General features: G+C 49.6%; 1 protein-coding gene across 3 annotated transcripts in view; it reads right to left on the bottom strand.

The window, feature by feature from the left end:
- LPP (LIM domain containing preferred translocation partner in lipoma) overlaps window positions 1-15,431 on the bottom strand; it is a 300,501-nt gene extending 285,070 nt beyond the window's left edge. Inside the window, exons 1-2 of one of the 3 annotated variants that reach the window (XM_083612854.1) lie at window positions 15,263-15,431; window positions 2,599-2,774 (exon numbers count right to left, since the gene is read on the bottom strand). The gene's annotated coding sequence lies outside the window, so the exon portion shown is untranslated. Of the gene's footprint in view, window positions 1-2,598; window positions 2,775-12,936; window positions 13,046-15,262 lie in introns of those variants that run through there. The other 2 variants (XM_083612851.1, XM_083612852.1) reach the window with 2 other exon arrangements.
- Window positions 15,432-15,727: the final 296 nt, after the last annotated feature.

Raw genomic sequence — 15,727 nt, forward strand, 5'->3', positions numbered from 1 at the left:
CTGATTAATCCAAATATCACCATTTGATAGCCAAGTCCAAACCCAAAAGTCCTGTTGGGATGCATTCTGGCTTGCCTGCTGATGAAACTGAGTTTGTGATGATTGATAATACTGTCACTCATCCGGTTTAGTAGCAGTTGCCAGGACATTTGCCTGTTCACCTCTGCATAGTTCCTTCCTTATTTCGGATATCGTGGTATATCAATATACAGTAGTACCTCCAGTTGCGGATGGGATCCGTTCTGGGGGTTTGGTCGGATCCTGAGGTTTCTACAGCCTGAGGACCACTTCTACGCATGTGCGCAGGGAGAAACTCGGTCAAATACTTCCAGGTTTGCCACTTTTGCATCCTGAAGTTTACGTAACCAGAGGGTTACGTAACTGCAAGGACTACTGTATTGCAATGTTTGGCTGCTGATATAACGCCATATTGAAGACCGGCCATATTGCTCAGTATGCGGTCGCCCTAGTATGCAGTCTAAAATTCATTCCCAGCTTTGTTACTATAAATGCTGTCTAGTTTCACTTTTGCTTCTGTTCTCAACCTTCCAGATGACCTGTGCCTTCTGCCTAAGATCCAAGGGACAGCTGGGTGTTATAGTTTCAAAAGTGATCGACCCCTGTCATTTTCTTTGTCCCAGCAAGCCTGGGTTGCAGCCCAGAGGCTCCCTGGCACCCACATGGTGCAACCTAATCTCATCATCTGCTACCACCTCCCACATACCCTGAGACAGAATGAAAACTCTGCGGCTACAATATCCAACCACTTTTGTTTCCTCCTACTGTCTTCCCACTTGTTTCAACGTCGAAAACATAAGAAGAGCCCTCTGGATCAGGTCCATGGCCCATCTAGTCATAGAATCAGAGTTGAAAGGGACCCCCAAAGGTCATCCAGTCCAACCCCCCCAAAATGCAGGAATCTAGTCCAGCATCCTATTCCCACAGTGCCTGCAACTGTAGTCAAAGCCGTTTTCCCCATTGGTGTTAGTGGTTCGTTGTGCAAGGGCGCCGGCCTCTCAGGGGCGCCCCAGCGAGCGAGGGAGCTGCGCGGCTCTGCCGGAGGCCTCCCCTTTCCCTGAACGCCCGCCAGCTGTGCCCCGCCAACTATATGGCGGGCGGGTGGGCTTGCAGCTTCCCTCCCAAGCCTCTACAGGAGGAGAGAAATCCATGCAGAGGTCGTTGTCCTCCTTCTGCTTCCTCCCTCCTTCTGGCTTCTCAGGCGCCCTGATGCCATAGAACATGTCCGCCAGCACGTTCTCCTGCTGGATCGCCACGCCATGGATCAGGGTGTTGGGAAAGGCAGAGGACATTTTCTACTGCCCCTCCCTTGTTTTGGAGCTTCCGGGGGGGCGCTGGAAGGATCTTTCACCACGGCACTGAATATGCTTAAGATGGCCCTGACTGTAGTAACCATTGATAGCCCTCTCCTGCCCCATGGATTTGCCCAATCCTCTTATTCCTGCATTGCAGGGGGGTTGGGCTAGATGACCCTCAGGATCCCTTCCAACTGTACAATTCTACGATTCCATGGGTGTGTGGCCGTCTCAGACTCCTGTGGGAGGGAGTTCCGCAGTTTGATTAGGCGCTGCGTGAACGGCGTCCCTCCTTTCATCTGTCCCGAGCAGTGCCAGATTTACGTATAAGCTAAACAAGCTCTAGCTTAGGACCCCACTCTCTTGGGGGCCCCCAAAAAATTAAAGGGGGGGGGAGAAACTGAATGTACATTTCCAAAATATAAAAAACAAATAAAATAAAACCTACATGCAGAAACAGTGTTTTGTGTTGTGTTGGCTCCTATGATGTGAGTCATGGGCCCCGCCTGCTAGCCTGCTCCCTCAAATATCACTGGTTTGCTCCTTTCTATATATAGGGTGCTCACTGGAAGGACAGATCCTGAAGCTGAGGCTCCAAGACTTTGGCCACCTCATGAGAAGAGAAGACTCCCAGGAGAAGACGCTGATGTTGGGAAAGATGGAGGGCACAAGGAGCAGGGGATGACAGAGGACGAGATGGTGGGACAGTGTTCTCGAAGCTACCAACATGAGTTTGACCAAACTGCGGGAGGCAGTGGAAGGCAGGAGTGCCTGGTGTGCTCTGGTCCAGGGGGTCACGAAGAGGCGGACACAACTAAACGACTAAACAACAATATATAGGGTGCCTACATTCTGCATGGACTGGTTGCAGGGCAACATGTGCAAATGGCTTGAGATACCTATGAGGTCCATAAATTACCATATAGCATATATTCAACACAAGAAACAGGGACAATTTGTTGTTGGCAAAGGACAGCTGGACATATAAAGGGCCCCATGACCTTCATGAGCTTAGGATCTCATCAAACCTAAATCTGGCCCTGGTCCCGAACCTTCCAACATTCAGCTTTTCTGGAAGTCCACGGGTTCTAGCCTTAAGAGCTCGGAAAAGTGTTAAAAACAGTGTTGAAATGCTATTGTGTGACATTTGGCAGGTCTAATTAAAGCCTCGCCTGATGATGGATCTGGCGTTTTTCTTGAGCCAACACAGCTACCTGTCCTGTCCTTTGCCTAGCACAACCCAGTATTTGTAAATCACAAAGTCTTCAGAAATGAAGCCACTCACCTGGCGGCCTTGGGAGAGCCAGCACCAATTGACGAGCTGAGGGTGCTTTCATAAACCGTAAGAAAGTTGGCAAGATTCCTCGTTCTCCTCCTTGAGACCTTCAGTGCCCTGCTGGCAATTCAGATAGGTCCATGTGCATTAAGACTTTGCCAGGGTCTTCTGCCAGTGCATTCTGTCTAAAAGCAACCGCAAGCAACAGAGCGAGAATCAGATCTTTGGTCCTCTATCCTGCACCTTAGGAAAGGGACCGGCCACCTGCCCAGACACAAGATGCCTCGGGGGAACCACTGGGCCTTCATTTTTTGCATCTCCTGTATCGTTTGTACCTTTAATTCAGACTGCAATCCTTAGCACCAAGAAGCTGGTGTCTCAGAGCTTGGAAGGGTTTGCTCATGCGTAAGTACGTTCATTGCATTGGTCCTGCAAAAATCTACTCGAAAGTGAGTACCACTGAGAATGTGGATTTCTGCTGATACATATATTTTGTGGTATGCCCAGTTATGCCTAATATACAGGCAACCCCTGATTTGCTTGCGGGTTGCATTCCGGGTCATTGCGAGCCTGTGTGAAATCGCATGCAACTGAAACAGTCTGAAAGCAGCCCGTGCCACCCCACCCCTCCCCCGCTTTGCCCTTTTAGAAACACCTTTTATGACATTTCCAGGTTACTTCCGGGATCAGTGCTGTGAGCTATTGTGCACATATCAGTAGCCCCTAAAACAGGGGGTTGCCTGTTGGCTATTTGCAGTTTAGTTGCGTTGCAGAAAGCTTGCCGGGGAGACCACGCATTACAAGGAACTCGAAAAAATAACTTTATCAAGGTTTTAATAACAAAAACAAAAACTCCTTTTACACTAAATATCTCAACAAGCAAGACCCAACCCATCCACCAGGGTACTGAGAGAGCTAGGTGCTGCTCTTTATATACTATACCCAATTGCTGACACAACTTAATTAACACAACTTAGCAGCACCTGCTATACTGTTTCACAGCTGTAAAACTGGGTCTCGCTATTTGCTCTAGCCCTTAAAGAAATACACATCTTGTGGAACAATAATGAACCTTCACATTTAAAGAGACCATTCAACACATATTTCTGCAAGATGTAGGTAGGTAGCCATGTTGGTCTGCCATAGTCGAAACAAAATAAAAAAATTCATTCCAGTAGCACCTTAGAGACCAACTAAGTTTGTTATTGGCATGAGCTTTCGTGTGCATACACTTCCAAACATTCTCATTGTATGTTATCTGTTAAATACACTTTTATCGCACAAAAAAAAATTTTTCTTTCCAGTAGCACCTTAAAGACCAACTAAGTTAGTTCTTGGTATGAGCTTTCGTGTGCATGCACACTTCGTCAGATACACACAGTTATCGCACAGTTACTTATTTCTTCTATTTTTTTATCGTATTTCTATGTAAATTGTCAATTACACAATATACTACAAGGCTCTCTCTAAGTCTACCAGGAGATTACCTTTATACCATGGTTCTTCAAATATTCTTTAAATATTCTCCATTCCTTGTGGACTTTTTGTTTTGTTTTGTTTTTGTTTTGTTTGGCCTCTAACTCTTCCCGTCACCAGAGCAACGGGAGCTCACCCTGTCGTGGGGATTCGAACCGCTGACCTTCTGATCAGCAAGTCCTAGGCTCTGTGGTTTAACCCACAGCACCACCCGCGTCCCTACTGCAAGATAGGTAAAGGTAAAGGGACCCTTGACCATTAGGTCCAGTCGTGACCGACTCTGGGGTTGCGGCGCTCATCTTGCTTTACTGACCGAGGGAGCCAGCGTACAGCTTCCAGGTCATGTGGCCAGCATGACTAAGCCGTTTCTGGCGAACCAGAGCAGCACACGGAAACGCTGTTTACCTTCCTGCTGGAGTGGTACCTATTTATCTACTTGTACTTGGACGTGCTTTCAAACTGCTAGGTTGGCAGGAGCTGGGACCGAGCAGCGGGAGCTCACCCTGTCGTGGGGATTCGAACCGCCAACTGCTGCTCTGGTTCGCCAGAAGAGGCTTAGTCCTGCTGGCCACATGACCCGGAAGCTGTACGCTGGCTCCCTCGGCCAATAAAGCGAGATGAGCGGCACAACCCCAGAGTCGGCCACGACTGGACCTAATGGTCAGGGGTCCCTTTACCTTTTATCAGGGGGATACTAATCCCAAAATCCCAGCAAACTATATTTGGGAGGAGCTTCTGCAAAGATTCATCCGACTCGTTTTGCACAGCCAGAGACAATCTCATGTTGGAAATGTAGTAATGGTCGGCTGAGTTTGCCATGCATCAGCACCTTCCACTCACCGGGAAAAGCCCCCGAGAGAGAGCAGAGATGCCAACTGAGCCACAAAGGAGCAGGGGAACAAGGTTTGGCAGCTCAAACAGAGCGCAAATCAAAAATAAAATTAGGAGAAGACTCATCTAGCTGGGAAAATCTGCCACTCCCTTCTGGAGAAGCAGAGCAGGCGATGGGAAACCACCTGAAAGGGCTGTTCCTCCTTTTGGTGTTTTGCGCTGTATCATGCAAAACATGCACCGCCTCTCCCCGAGGGAAATAGGAATAAGCCCTGGGGCCACCGAGGGAGATCAAGGAGGCTTTCCCCACCAAACACAATTCAGTCCATTCCTCTGGTATGGATGGCAAGTCCTGGAAGATCTGCTCCCTGCCTTGCAGGCTATTTTCCACCTGGCCTGGAAGGGTGAAGCCCAGACTGACTCCAGCTACAAAAGCTGCCACTGTTGAAAAAGCCAGAGAACATCTTGGCTTCCTCTTAGTGCAGACCCAGGTCATCGAGCCTGACTTTCCACCGCCACCATGAACCACCGCCGGATAGGCAGCCTCAACAGCAGATACGTTCTATGCTTATGATAATAAAATATTCTCTTGCTAATTATGCTGTATGTGCATTTTAACTTTGACTTTCTTCAGTGATGTTTTATCTGGGGTTGTTTTATTTGATACTTTAATGTAGGTTGTAAACAGCTTTGAGGTTTTTTAAAAATATATATATAAAGAGGTGTAGAAATAAAAAAGTAATAATAATAATGTGTTCTGTGCAATAACCCAAGGCTAAGCCAAACCATGACTAACCATGAATGTGTGAGCATGCAGATGTAGTTACCTGTGCTTTCTTGAACTGCAAAGGGGTTGGACAAGGTAACACTTTAGCTCCCTTCCAACTCTACAATTCTATGACTCTAAAACTATTTTTAAAATGTTAAATAAAAAAAAATGGGGAGAAAACCTGTAGACTGTGAAACATAAAAGCCTGTGTGAACACGAGGTGTCTTCACCCATGTGCTGAAATGGCTGCAAAGATCGCCATAAATGATTTGATTATAGGTATTCACAGGAAAAATCACAGCCACTTAACCCCTCACCTGGTTGCGCAACTGTCAGACCAACCAGAGCTAAGCCATGGTTTAGCGCAGCATTGCGCCTGAACCCGGGGTTATGGTTTGTCTGACTCCAGAGGAGCCATGAGTTTGTATCCAAGGTTTGTCCTCGGTTTACCGCTTATGGTTCACCTCCTGGTGAAAGGAGAGCAATAAATTTGACAACGGCAATGAAACACTCACTGGGTGTGCACTATCATACTTGGGTCCTGCCTGCAGAAGAATCTTAGGAGTTGGAAGGGACCCCAAAGGCCATCCAGTCCAACCCCCTACAATGCAGGATTCTAGCTAAAAAAAAACAATGACAGATGGCCATCCAAACTCTGCTTAAAAACCTCCAAGGAAGGAGAGTCCACCACCTTTCAAGGGAGAAGATTCCACGGTCAATCAGCTCTTACTGTCAGAAAGTTTTTTTTACGGATGTTGAATTGGAATCTCCTTTCTTGTAACTTGAAGCCATGGGTTCGAGTCCTACAGTCCAGAGCAGGAGGAAACACAAGGCAATGGGTTGGCCACTGTGAGATCAGGGTGCTGTGCTCAAGTTGACCGCAGGATTGTCCACACTGAGTGGCAGCAGCGCCCCAGGATTTCAAGCAGAAGTCTCTCCCAGCCGTATCTGTAGATGCCATTGGGGCTTGAACTTGTGACCTTCTACCTGCCAGGCAGATGTTCCTCCAGCACTGAGCTACAGCCATTCCCTGCTCATATCTGCTGCACATATTGGCATGGCATGACCTAGCCATGCGCAGCCTCTGCCTGTCTAAGCACACCTGCCCCTGTACCATTTGCCCAGCAGAAATGCTTCCCCAGCCCCAACACAGACACCCCATATAGTTAACAGGCACACAAAACAAGCACATTTTTTATTGACACTGAGAGATGTTGTGCCATAACATTATTTTGCAAGCCAAATGAACTAGGGCATCGGCCCGCCACAACAATCAGGAGACCAGCATTTCAAAACAGAGATTTCTCTCCCCCACCCCACCCCCACACACTTTCACATCGATGTGTCATAGACCTGCGCATTTTTGTCACGTTTGCACATCTCTGGCATCAATTTGCACATAGATAGCCTCTTGCTGACTCAGCCACTTCGACAGACACAATTTCCAGCTGGCAAAGTTACCAGTCCCAGTTTCCAAGTGGGGCAAGCTGAACCGTTCAACAGGTTGAACAGAGGCTCATCCGGGTGTTTCGGATGTGTCAAATCAATACACGCACCAGCGGCTGCAAGGGCTGCAGAGAGATTTTGGGGGAATAAGTGGCTTGACTTGAAGCATTGCTAGATGCGGTTCACATACTCATCCCTCCCTCATCTTCACTAAACAGACTTTGGAGGTTTTTTGCAAAGTTAGAAGCCACCAAACTGGTTGGCTGGGAAAGACGGTGGCACAGTCGAAATGAGAGAGATCGCCACAGGCAACGGAAAAAACCAAACCGTTGTCCTTCTCCAGCCACAAATAGATGGAGAGCCCACAACCTTTCCTTTGCACACACACCACCACCCTACAAAAAGCATCGCCCACCTGCGCTCGGCACACCTGGCGTCATCCATAAGCCAGGCCTGCACAGGCCTGACGAGGATTTCTGCACCTTTCAAACTCTACATCTGTGGTCACCACAACTGATGCCCCAACCAAGCTCCTTGCAAACTCCTCCCTTTGTGGCTATGCAGTCTTGGGTAGCGCACCACAAACCCCAAAAAGCAGGTCTCTTGAGCCCTTGAGGTCATAAGTCTATGCAGAAAAAAAAATCCCCCCTTAAACTCAGATAGGGGCAATATCACACACACACACACAATCACACCCTTTACCCAGATATGAGCTTAAGTTGTGGCTGCCTCGCAAGCGGGTTGGGCTAGATGACACCTGGTGATCCCTTCCCAACGCTAAAATTATAAGTTTCTGCACTTGTGGCAAAGAGTGAAAGGTTCCCAGCTGAAAGATTGCTACACACATGTGCAGATTTTTCAGTGCCAGACAAAATAATTTATCTATTTATGTATTTATGTATTTAATTTAGGCAAGCTAACCCAGACACATAACTTTAACATGCCATTCTGTTACAGTACATGCATTTTTTTTTTCCTAAGCTGCTGACCAGGTTTATATTTCAATATTTATTTATTTTTACACCTCCTCTTTTTTGACAACGTTTGGGGTTGGAGTGTTTAACAAATATTTTGTATCCTCCTGTGTAAACCGGATGGCAGTGTGCTGCAGTTGTCAGGCTGAGACCTGGGTTCAAATCCCCACTCAGCCAAGAAGTACACTAGGTGTGAGACCGGTCACGGCCTTCTCTCAGCCATCCTATCTCACAGGGTTGTTGTTTGTGAGGAAAATACGTATGTTTGCCTTGAGCTCCTTGGACAAGAAGGTGGCATAGAGACGCAATAAATCAGAATAAACAAAGGAACTGCTTGGAGGCTTTTGTCAATTCAGTGGCACATACGATTTCGTAAATGAAGAAAGGGAAATGCTCAGCCACATGTTCATAGAAATCGCAGAAATGAAGAGTTGGAAGGGACCACAGGGGTCATCTAGTCCAACCCTGTGCAGAGCAGAAATCTTTTACCCAACGTGGGGCTCAAACACACGCCCCTGAAGTTAAGAATCTTGTGCTCTACCAACTGAGCTATCACAGGCCCATTTCTCCAACACGACCCACTGAGGCCTGGGAAGAGGAGAAGGCAAAGGAAGGCCTTTTTATGAACACAAGCCTTTTTGCAATTCGCTCCCAGCGACCAGGAGGAAGGCAGTTTCTGCTCCTGACTCTGCGCAGGTGAGGATAGCCTACGAAACTGCCTCAAACCATCAGTTCACCCAGCTCAGCATTGTCTACACCCACGGGCAGCAGCTGTCCTAAACGGCCTCGGTCCAGTAGACCCGAAGGAGCATCTCCACCCCTATCGTTCTGCCTGGACACTGAGGTCCAGCTCCGAGGGCCTTCCGGCTGCTCCCTCCCTGCGAGAAGTGAGGTTACAGGGAACCAGGCAGAGGGCCTTCTTGGTGGTGGCACCCGCCCTGTGGAACGCCCTCCCACCAGATGTCAAAGAGAAAAACAACTACCAGACTTTTAGAAGACATCTGAAGCTTTTAATGTTTAATAGACTGTTGTACTTTAATATTCTGTTGGAAGCCGCCCAAAGTGGGTGGGGAAACCCAGCCGGATGGGCAGGGTATAAACAAATTTATTATTATTATTATTATTATTATTATTATTATTATTACTATTATTATTATTACTATACCTCGGGTTAAGTACTTAATTCATTCCGGAGGTCTGTTCTTAACCTGAAACTGTTCTTAACCTGAAGCACCACTTTAGCTAATGGGGCTTCCTGCTGCCGCCGCGCCGCCGGAGCACGATTTCTGTTCTCATCCTGAAGCAAAGTTCTTAACCTGAAGCACTATTTCTGGGTTAGCGGAGTCTGTAACCTGAAGCGTATGTAACCTGAAGTGTATGTAACCTGAGGTACTACATTATTATTATTATTATTATTATTATTATTATTATTTCAGGCAGGGCCTTTCTCTTAGCCCAACCTGCCGCTGAGCTACGGCCCTTGGCTGAGCCATACCTCCCCAGGCCTAGCAAGTTCAGCATCATCTATTCTGAATGCATGACCCAATAATCACAATAACCTTCACAGCCATGATAATAATGTTTTCCGTCTATTTGGTTAGTTTCCAGTGCTGGCGTATAAAGCCTTACATGACTCAGGAACACAATATCTGAAGGACCACCTCTCCCCATATGAACCAATGCAAATTCTGGGCTGCATCAATAGGAGTATAGCATCTAGATCAAGGGGAGTAATAGTGCCACTGTATTCTGCTCTGGTCAGACCTCACCTGGAGTACTGTGTCCAGTTCTGGGCACCACAGTTCAAGAAGGACACTGACAAACTGGAACGTGTCCAGAGGAGGGCAACCAAAATGGTCAAAGGCCTGGAAACGATGCCTTATGAGGAACGGCTAAGGGAGCTGGGCATGTTTAGCCTGGAGAAGAGGAGGTTAAGGGGTGATATGATAGCCATGTTCAAATATATAAAAGGATGTCACATAGAGGAGGGAGAAAGGTTGTTTTCTGCTGCTCCAGAGAAGCGGACACGGAGCAATGGTTCCAAACTACAAGAAAGAAGATTCCACCTAAACATTAGAAAGAACTTCCTGACAGTAAGAGCTGTTTGACAGTGGAATTTGCTGCCAAGGAGTGCGGTGGAGTCTCCTTCTTTGGAGGTCTTTAAGCAGAGGCTTGACAACCATATGTCAGGAGTGCTCTGATGGTGTTTCCTGCTTGGCAGGGGGTTGGACTCGATGGCCCTTGTGGTCTCTTCCAACTCTATGATTCTATGATTCTATGAACCAATCCGGACCCTGCGCTTGTCATCAGTGGCCCTTCTCTATGCCCCCCCCCCATCTCAAGAGGTTCGTATGGTGGCCAGATAAGAAAGGGCCTTCTCTGTGGTGGCTCCCTGACTATGGAATGCTCTCCTCCAGAGGATCGCCTGGTTGTCATCATTACATGTCTTTAGGCACCAGGTGAAAAAAAATTCCTTTTTCCCGAGGCCTTTGGCCTATAAATGATCTACCGTATTTTTCGCTCTATAAGACGCACCAGACCACAAGACGCACCTAGTTTTTAGAGGAGGAAAACAAGAAAAAAAAAATATTCTGAATCTCAGAAGCCAGAACAGCAAGAGGGATCGCTGCGCAGCGAAAGCAGCAATCCCCTTGCTGTTCTGGCTTCTGGGATAGCTGCGCAGCCTGCATTTGCTCCATAAGATGCACACACATTTCCCCTTACTTTTTAGAAGGGAAAAAGTGAGTCTTATAGAGCAAAAAATATGGTAAGTCCTTTTAAAGTTATGGCTGAGGGGACTGTTATTATGGTTATTTTTTTATTATGCTATCTATTATTATTATTGTCTGACTAGGGCCCTGCAGGACTTGACATCTTTCTGCAGGGCCTGCAAGACAGAGCTGTTCCACCAGGCCTTTGGCCAAGGCACAGCCTGACCCTCTCCTTCTGAAATCCTCATAGAACTCTAGCCCAATGGTTGCCATTAATTTGATTCTGAATTGATTTTAGAATGTGTTTCAATTAATTGACTGTGATTTTATGTAAACTGTGCTATTTTTACTGTTATCAGCTGCTCTGAGCCGGCTTTGGCTGGGGAGGGCGGGACATAAATAAAATATTATTATTATGTGCAAGGAAGTTAGCTCTGTTGTGGGGCTGATCATGTCAAGATTGTGGGTTCAATCCCCACAGAGGAATATTCCTGCACTGCAGGGAGTTCTACAATTCTACGGTTTTTATGATGATGATCCATGAATTTATGTTCTTCATGTTGTACATCTTTGGATAAAAGGGCGGTATACAAATCAAATATCTCAAGGGCTGTCACAGGGAAGAGGGAGCATGCTTGTATTTTCCTGCTCTGGAAGGGCAGGACTCGAACCCATGGCTTCAAGTTACAATAACGGAGATTCCGACTAAACTTTCAGAAGAACTTTCTGACAGTAAGAACTGTTGGGCAGTGGAACAGTCTCCCTTGGGACATGGTGGACTCTCCTGCCTTGGACATTTTTATGCAGAGGTTGGGTGGCCATCTGTCATGGATGCTTGAGCTGAGATTCCTGCAGTGCAGGGGGGTCAGAATGGATGACCCCCTGGGGTCCCTTCCAACTTATAGAATCATAGAGTTCTATGATTCAAGGAATAAATAAGGGTTGCAATCTAGGGGTCTTTCCCAGTCCAACCTGGGCCTTCTTCACTCAAGGCGTATCATGTTTAGGGGAATAAACTTAACTTTTGCCAATTTCTTTAAAATAGATTTTTGGGTGGGATGAACTCAAATCTGCTGCTATTTTTTGCAACCGGGCAACATTTAGCTTGGCAATATTATGTCTGATGAAGAAGCACATCAGCTGCTTTTGGGGGGGAAACCAGAGAATTTTAATTTTGCCTTCTGAAAATGCCGGGTAATGCTAAATAATAACAATAACAAACAAACAAAATAAAACAACTGACGTAACAACTTTTATAACTCAAGTTGCAACAATATATGCCGCGATACAACTTTTCAGCATCCTTCATTTGGGAAAGTTGAAAAAGCCAAGCGCTCAGCCACAAAGCTAGGTCACTTCCTTGAGCCAGGAGCCCACATTCTCTTGCAAAGGGGGCCAGCAGCCGCCGCAGCCCCCCATAACTCTTTGGGCGCCCCCTCCCCGGACCCCAAAAGGGCAGACAACCCCTCAGCACCTTAAATCTCAGTGCCCATATTTCCTCCCTTAACCCACCTTCCTTCGTCCTCCTTTGAGGAGGGGATCCCCTAAATCTCTCCCCATTTCCTTAATTCCCCCTCCCACGTCCTCCTTATGGGGGGGCTGTCCCAGGTCGCCTCCTGCATTCCCTTAACACCACACCCCCTCCCAACTCGTCCTGGCTGCCCCATATCTTCCCCCATAACAACTCCTTTCCGTCCCCAGATTCTTCTTGGAGGTGTCCAAAGTCCCTCCCCAAAACAACTCCGCTAACTCCTCCTAGATCTTCCTTCTAGGGGGCTGTCTGCCCCAAATCCTCCCTCCACTTTCTTAACGCCCCCCTCCTAGATCCTCCTTGGGGGCGGTGCCCCATGTTTCCTCCCTCCCTCCCTCCCTCCCCCCCCAACTCCCTATACTCCCCCTCCCGGATCCTCCTTCCGGGGGGTGGAGCGCCCAAGCTTTCCCCCTCCCCAAAATCCCCACGCAGACGGAGAGAGGGGAAAGTGGGAGGGGGCGCACAGCTGGGGCCTTTGGGAACCCCCACCCCACCCCTTCCCTCCCCCCCACCCGCGTCCGCCGCCCCGCAGAGGGAGCAGCCCAAGCGGGCGCTGCTGCGCCCTCGACGGCGATGGCGGCGCCCGCGAGGCGCGGCAGCTTGGCGTACCTGCGCCGGGCGGAGCGGAGCGTTGCGCGGGCGGGCGGGCGGGCAGCGGACGGCGCCGGGCCCGGGGAGGGAGCCTCGGGCGGCGGCGGCGGAGGAGGCGGCGGCGGAGCAGCGGAGGAGGAGGAGGAGGAGCCGGCGGACGAGCCAGCCCAGCGCAGCCCGGACGGCACAGCAGCCTCCGCCCCGCGGACGCTTCGCTCCGCCCGCCGCCGAGCGCAGGAGGAGGCTGGAAGGATGGAGCGATGCAGCCTCCGCGGTCCCTATTCCCGCCTCCCCGCCGCCGGGGGAAGCTCGACCGGTGGGATTCCTGCCTGTTGCAACGGAGGAAGCTGCATCCAGCTCAATGTTTCCCGCACGACATCTCCGGGGTTTCAGCCAGGTCGCTGGAGATGCCAGCGTGGTTGAAGCCGCTGAACAGAGCCTCTGGAAAGGGCCTGGGGGGGGGGGGTTTCTGGTGCCTCCCCTTGCGAACCCCAGCCCCATTTCTCCCTGCAAGCTGGGGCCGAGGGGGAAGGGGGCGCCCGACCCCAGCCCCCAACCCAGCTCCTCGCCCCACTTCTGCCACTTTTACTTCCCCTGGGGAGAAAACGGCTGGCTCGCATCAAGCAGAGGCTTCGCCCTTCGCATTCCTGCCTGTTACAAAGAATAGAGCCTCTTTTGTGTGTGGGGGGGGGGAGTGTTACTGCTCCATCGCCTTCTGCACTCAGTCCAGCCGCAATGAGCCCTGCCAGGTAGGACCAAAGAAAGGGTCACCCGACCCAAGCCTGGCACTTCCCAAGGTGTTTGGGAGGCAGGTGCCTCTAGGCTAGGGAAGACCACACCATTCCCAGCCTTCTGGGACTGTGGCAGGTAGACTGTCCCTATGCATGGAGGTTCTACTTAGCTATCCCATGCCTGAGTTATGGCGGTGTGCTGCCCTGTCCTCTCTCTCTCCTTCTGCTCCCTGCTTTCTTCTCTTCCCCGCTTTCAAAATCCAGCCTGCTTTTTGCCCTGCTCTGCTTTCGTCCCAGTTTCCTTTTGCTCATTTCCTCTTCCTTGGTCTCCCTTCTCATAAGAAGAGCCTGGCTGGATCAGGCCAGCAGCCCTACTAGTCCAGCACCCTGTTCTCACGGTCGCCAACCTCCATCCTGGTTTGCTTGTGCGATGCTTACAACGAAGACCAGATGACATTCTGCCTTTACTGAGTTCATAGAATCCTAGAATTGTCGAGTTGGAAGGGACCCTGAGGATCATCTAGTCCAACCCCCTGCCATACTGGAATCTGCAGCTGCCCCATACGGGGATCAAACCTGTAACCTTGGCGTTATCCGCCCCACACTCTAACCTGCTGAGCTATCGAGACCGAGTCGCTTGCGTAGTATTGTTTATATAGCGTTTATGTCTTCATCTTCCTGTCCAAGGAGCTTAAGGTAGTGTTTGTGGGTCTCTCCCTCCTCAGTTACTCCCCACAACAACCTTGTGAGGTAGGGTCAGCTGAGAGGCAGCGACTGGCACAAAAATGCAGTGAAGCCTGGCTCATGAAGCCTTCACATCATCACCCCAGTCCTTATCCCCGTCTAATGATACAGAACGCAACAAAACTCATTCGCCCCTCTGAACATTTGCTTCCCTCGTCTCCACTGGGCTGCCTACTGTCTCACTTTAGATTGTAAGTTTCCTGGGGACAGAGACCTCTGCAGCTTTGCCACTAAAGCAATACAACAGGATCAAATGCTGCGTCTCAGCAGCTGCTCAAAGCATTGCCTACATACATAGCAGCTTTCCTCCAGGGTCTCCCTGTGAGGTAGTCTGTGCTTAGAGAGGCAGTGGCTGGTACCCCAAGGGTGGGGGGATTCAAACCCTGGTCCCCCAGATCCTACCCTCTAACCACTACACCACCCTGCCTCTCATTCTCATTCATTCATTCACCTGCCATGGACCACTCCATCTTCTCCTCTCCTCTCCTCTCCTCCTTCCAGTGTGGTGTGGTGGTTAAGAGCGGTAGACTCGTAATCTGGTGAACCGGGTTCGATTCCCCGCTCCTCCACATGCAGCTGCTGGGTGACCTTGGGCCAGTCACACTTCTTTGAAGTCTCTCAGCCCCACTAACCTCACAGAGTGTTTGTTGTGGGGCAGGAAGCGAAAGGGGCAAAGCCGCTTTGAGACTCCTTCGGGTAGTGATAATTGGGATATCAAATCCAAGCTCTTCTTCTTCCTCGTTCCTGCCTGCCTCCTTCATCCTTTTCCTCTCCTCCTTTTCCACTCTGAATCACTACATCCCACCATTCTTAGCCCCCCCCCATTAAAATCTCCTACCTGACCAGCATCTTCTGGCACCACACCTTACCTGGCCTGCTTCCTTTCCTCCAGGTGAATCCCTAGAATGAAGGGGAGGGAGGGAGGGGCGTCCAGGTCTGCCCCCCAAGCGAATGTGAAATGTGCCTGGAGCTCCTGCTCTTGGGCTAATGCCTCCCCCCTTTCCTCTCCCCACCCCCTTCTAGCCTCCTCCTGCACTTTACCCAAATCTCTGGCTGCGGGGCTGACGTCAGGACCCAAAATTCCTATGTTTCCCCGAAGGCCGTTTTGACCATGTAAGGCATGAGCGTGGCAAATCAACCTCGCTGGAGGAAAACAGGCAGAGGGAATGCCAGAAACCCTCTGGCAAGGGGATCTGCCCAGAGAGGCAGGCAGAATTCTTGGACTGCTCTGTCCAGAGCGCAACGGAATTCAGCAGATAGAGAGATGTTCTGGTTGAAAATGACCCATTCATAACTGCCTTGTGGAGCTCCTGTGTGAGTGTCTGGAGGCGGTT

Source organism: Podarcis filfolensis (assembly GCF_964270895.1).
Source record: "Podarcis filfolensis genome assembly, chromosome: 5".
Taxonomy (NCBI): domain Eukaryota; kingdom Metazoa; phylum Chordata; class Lepidosauria; order Squamata; family Lacertidae; genus Podarcis; species Podarcis filfolensis.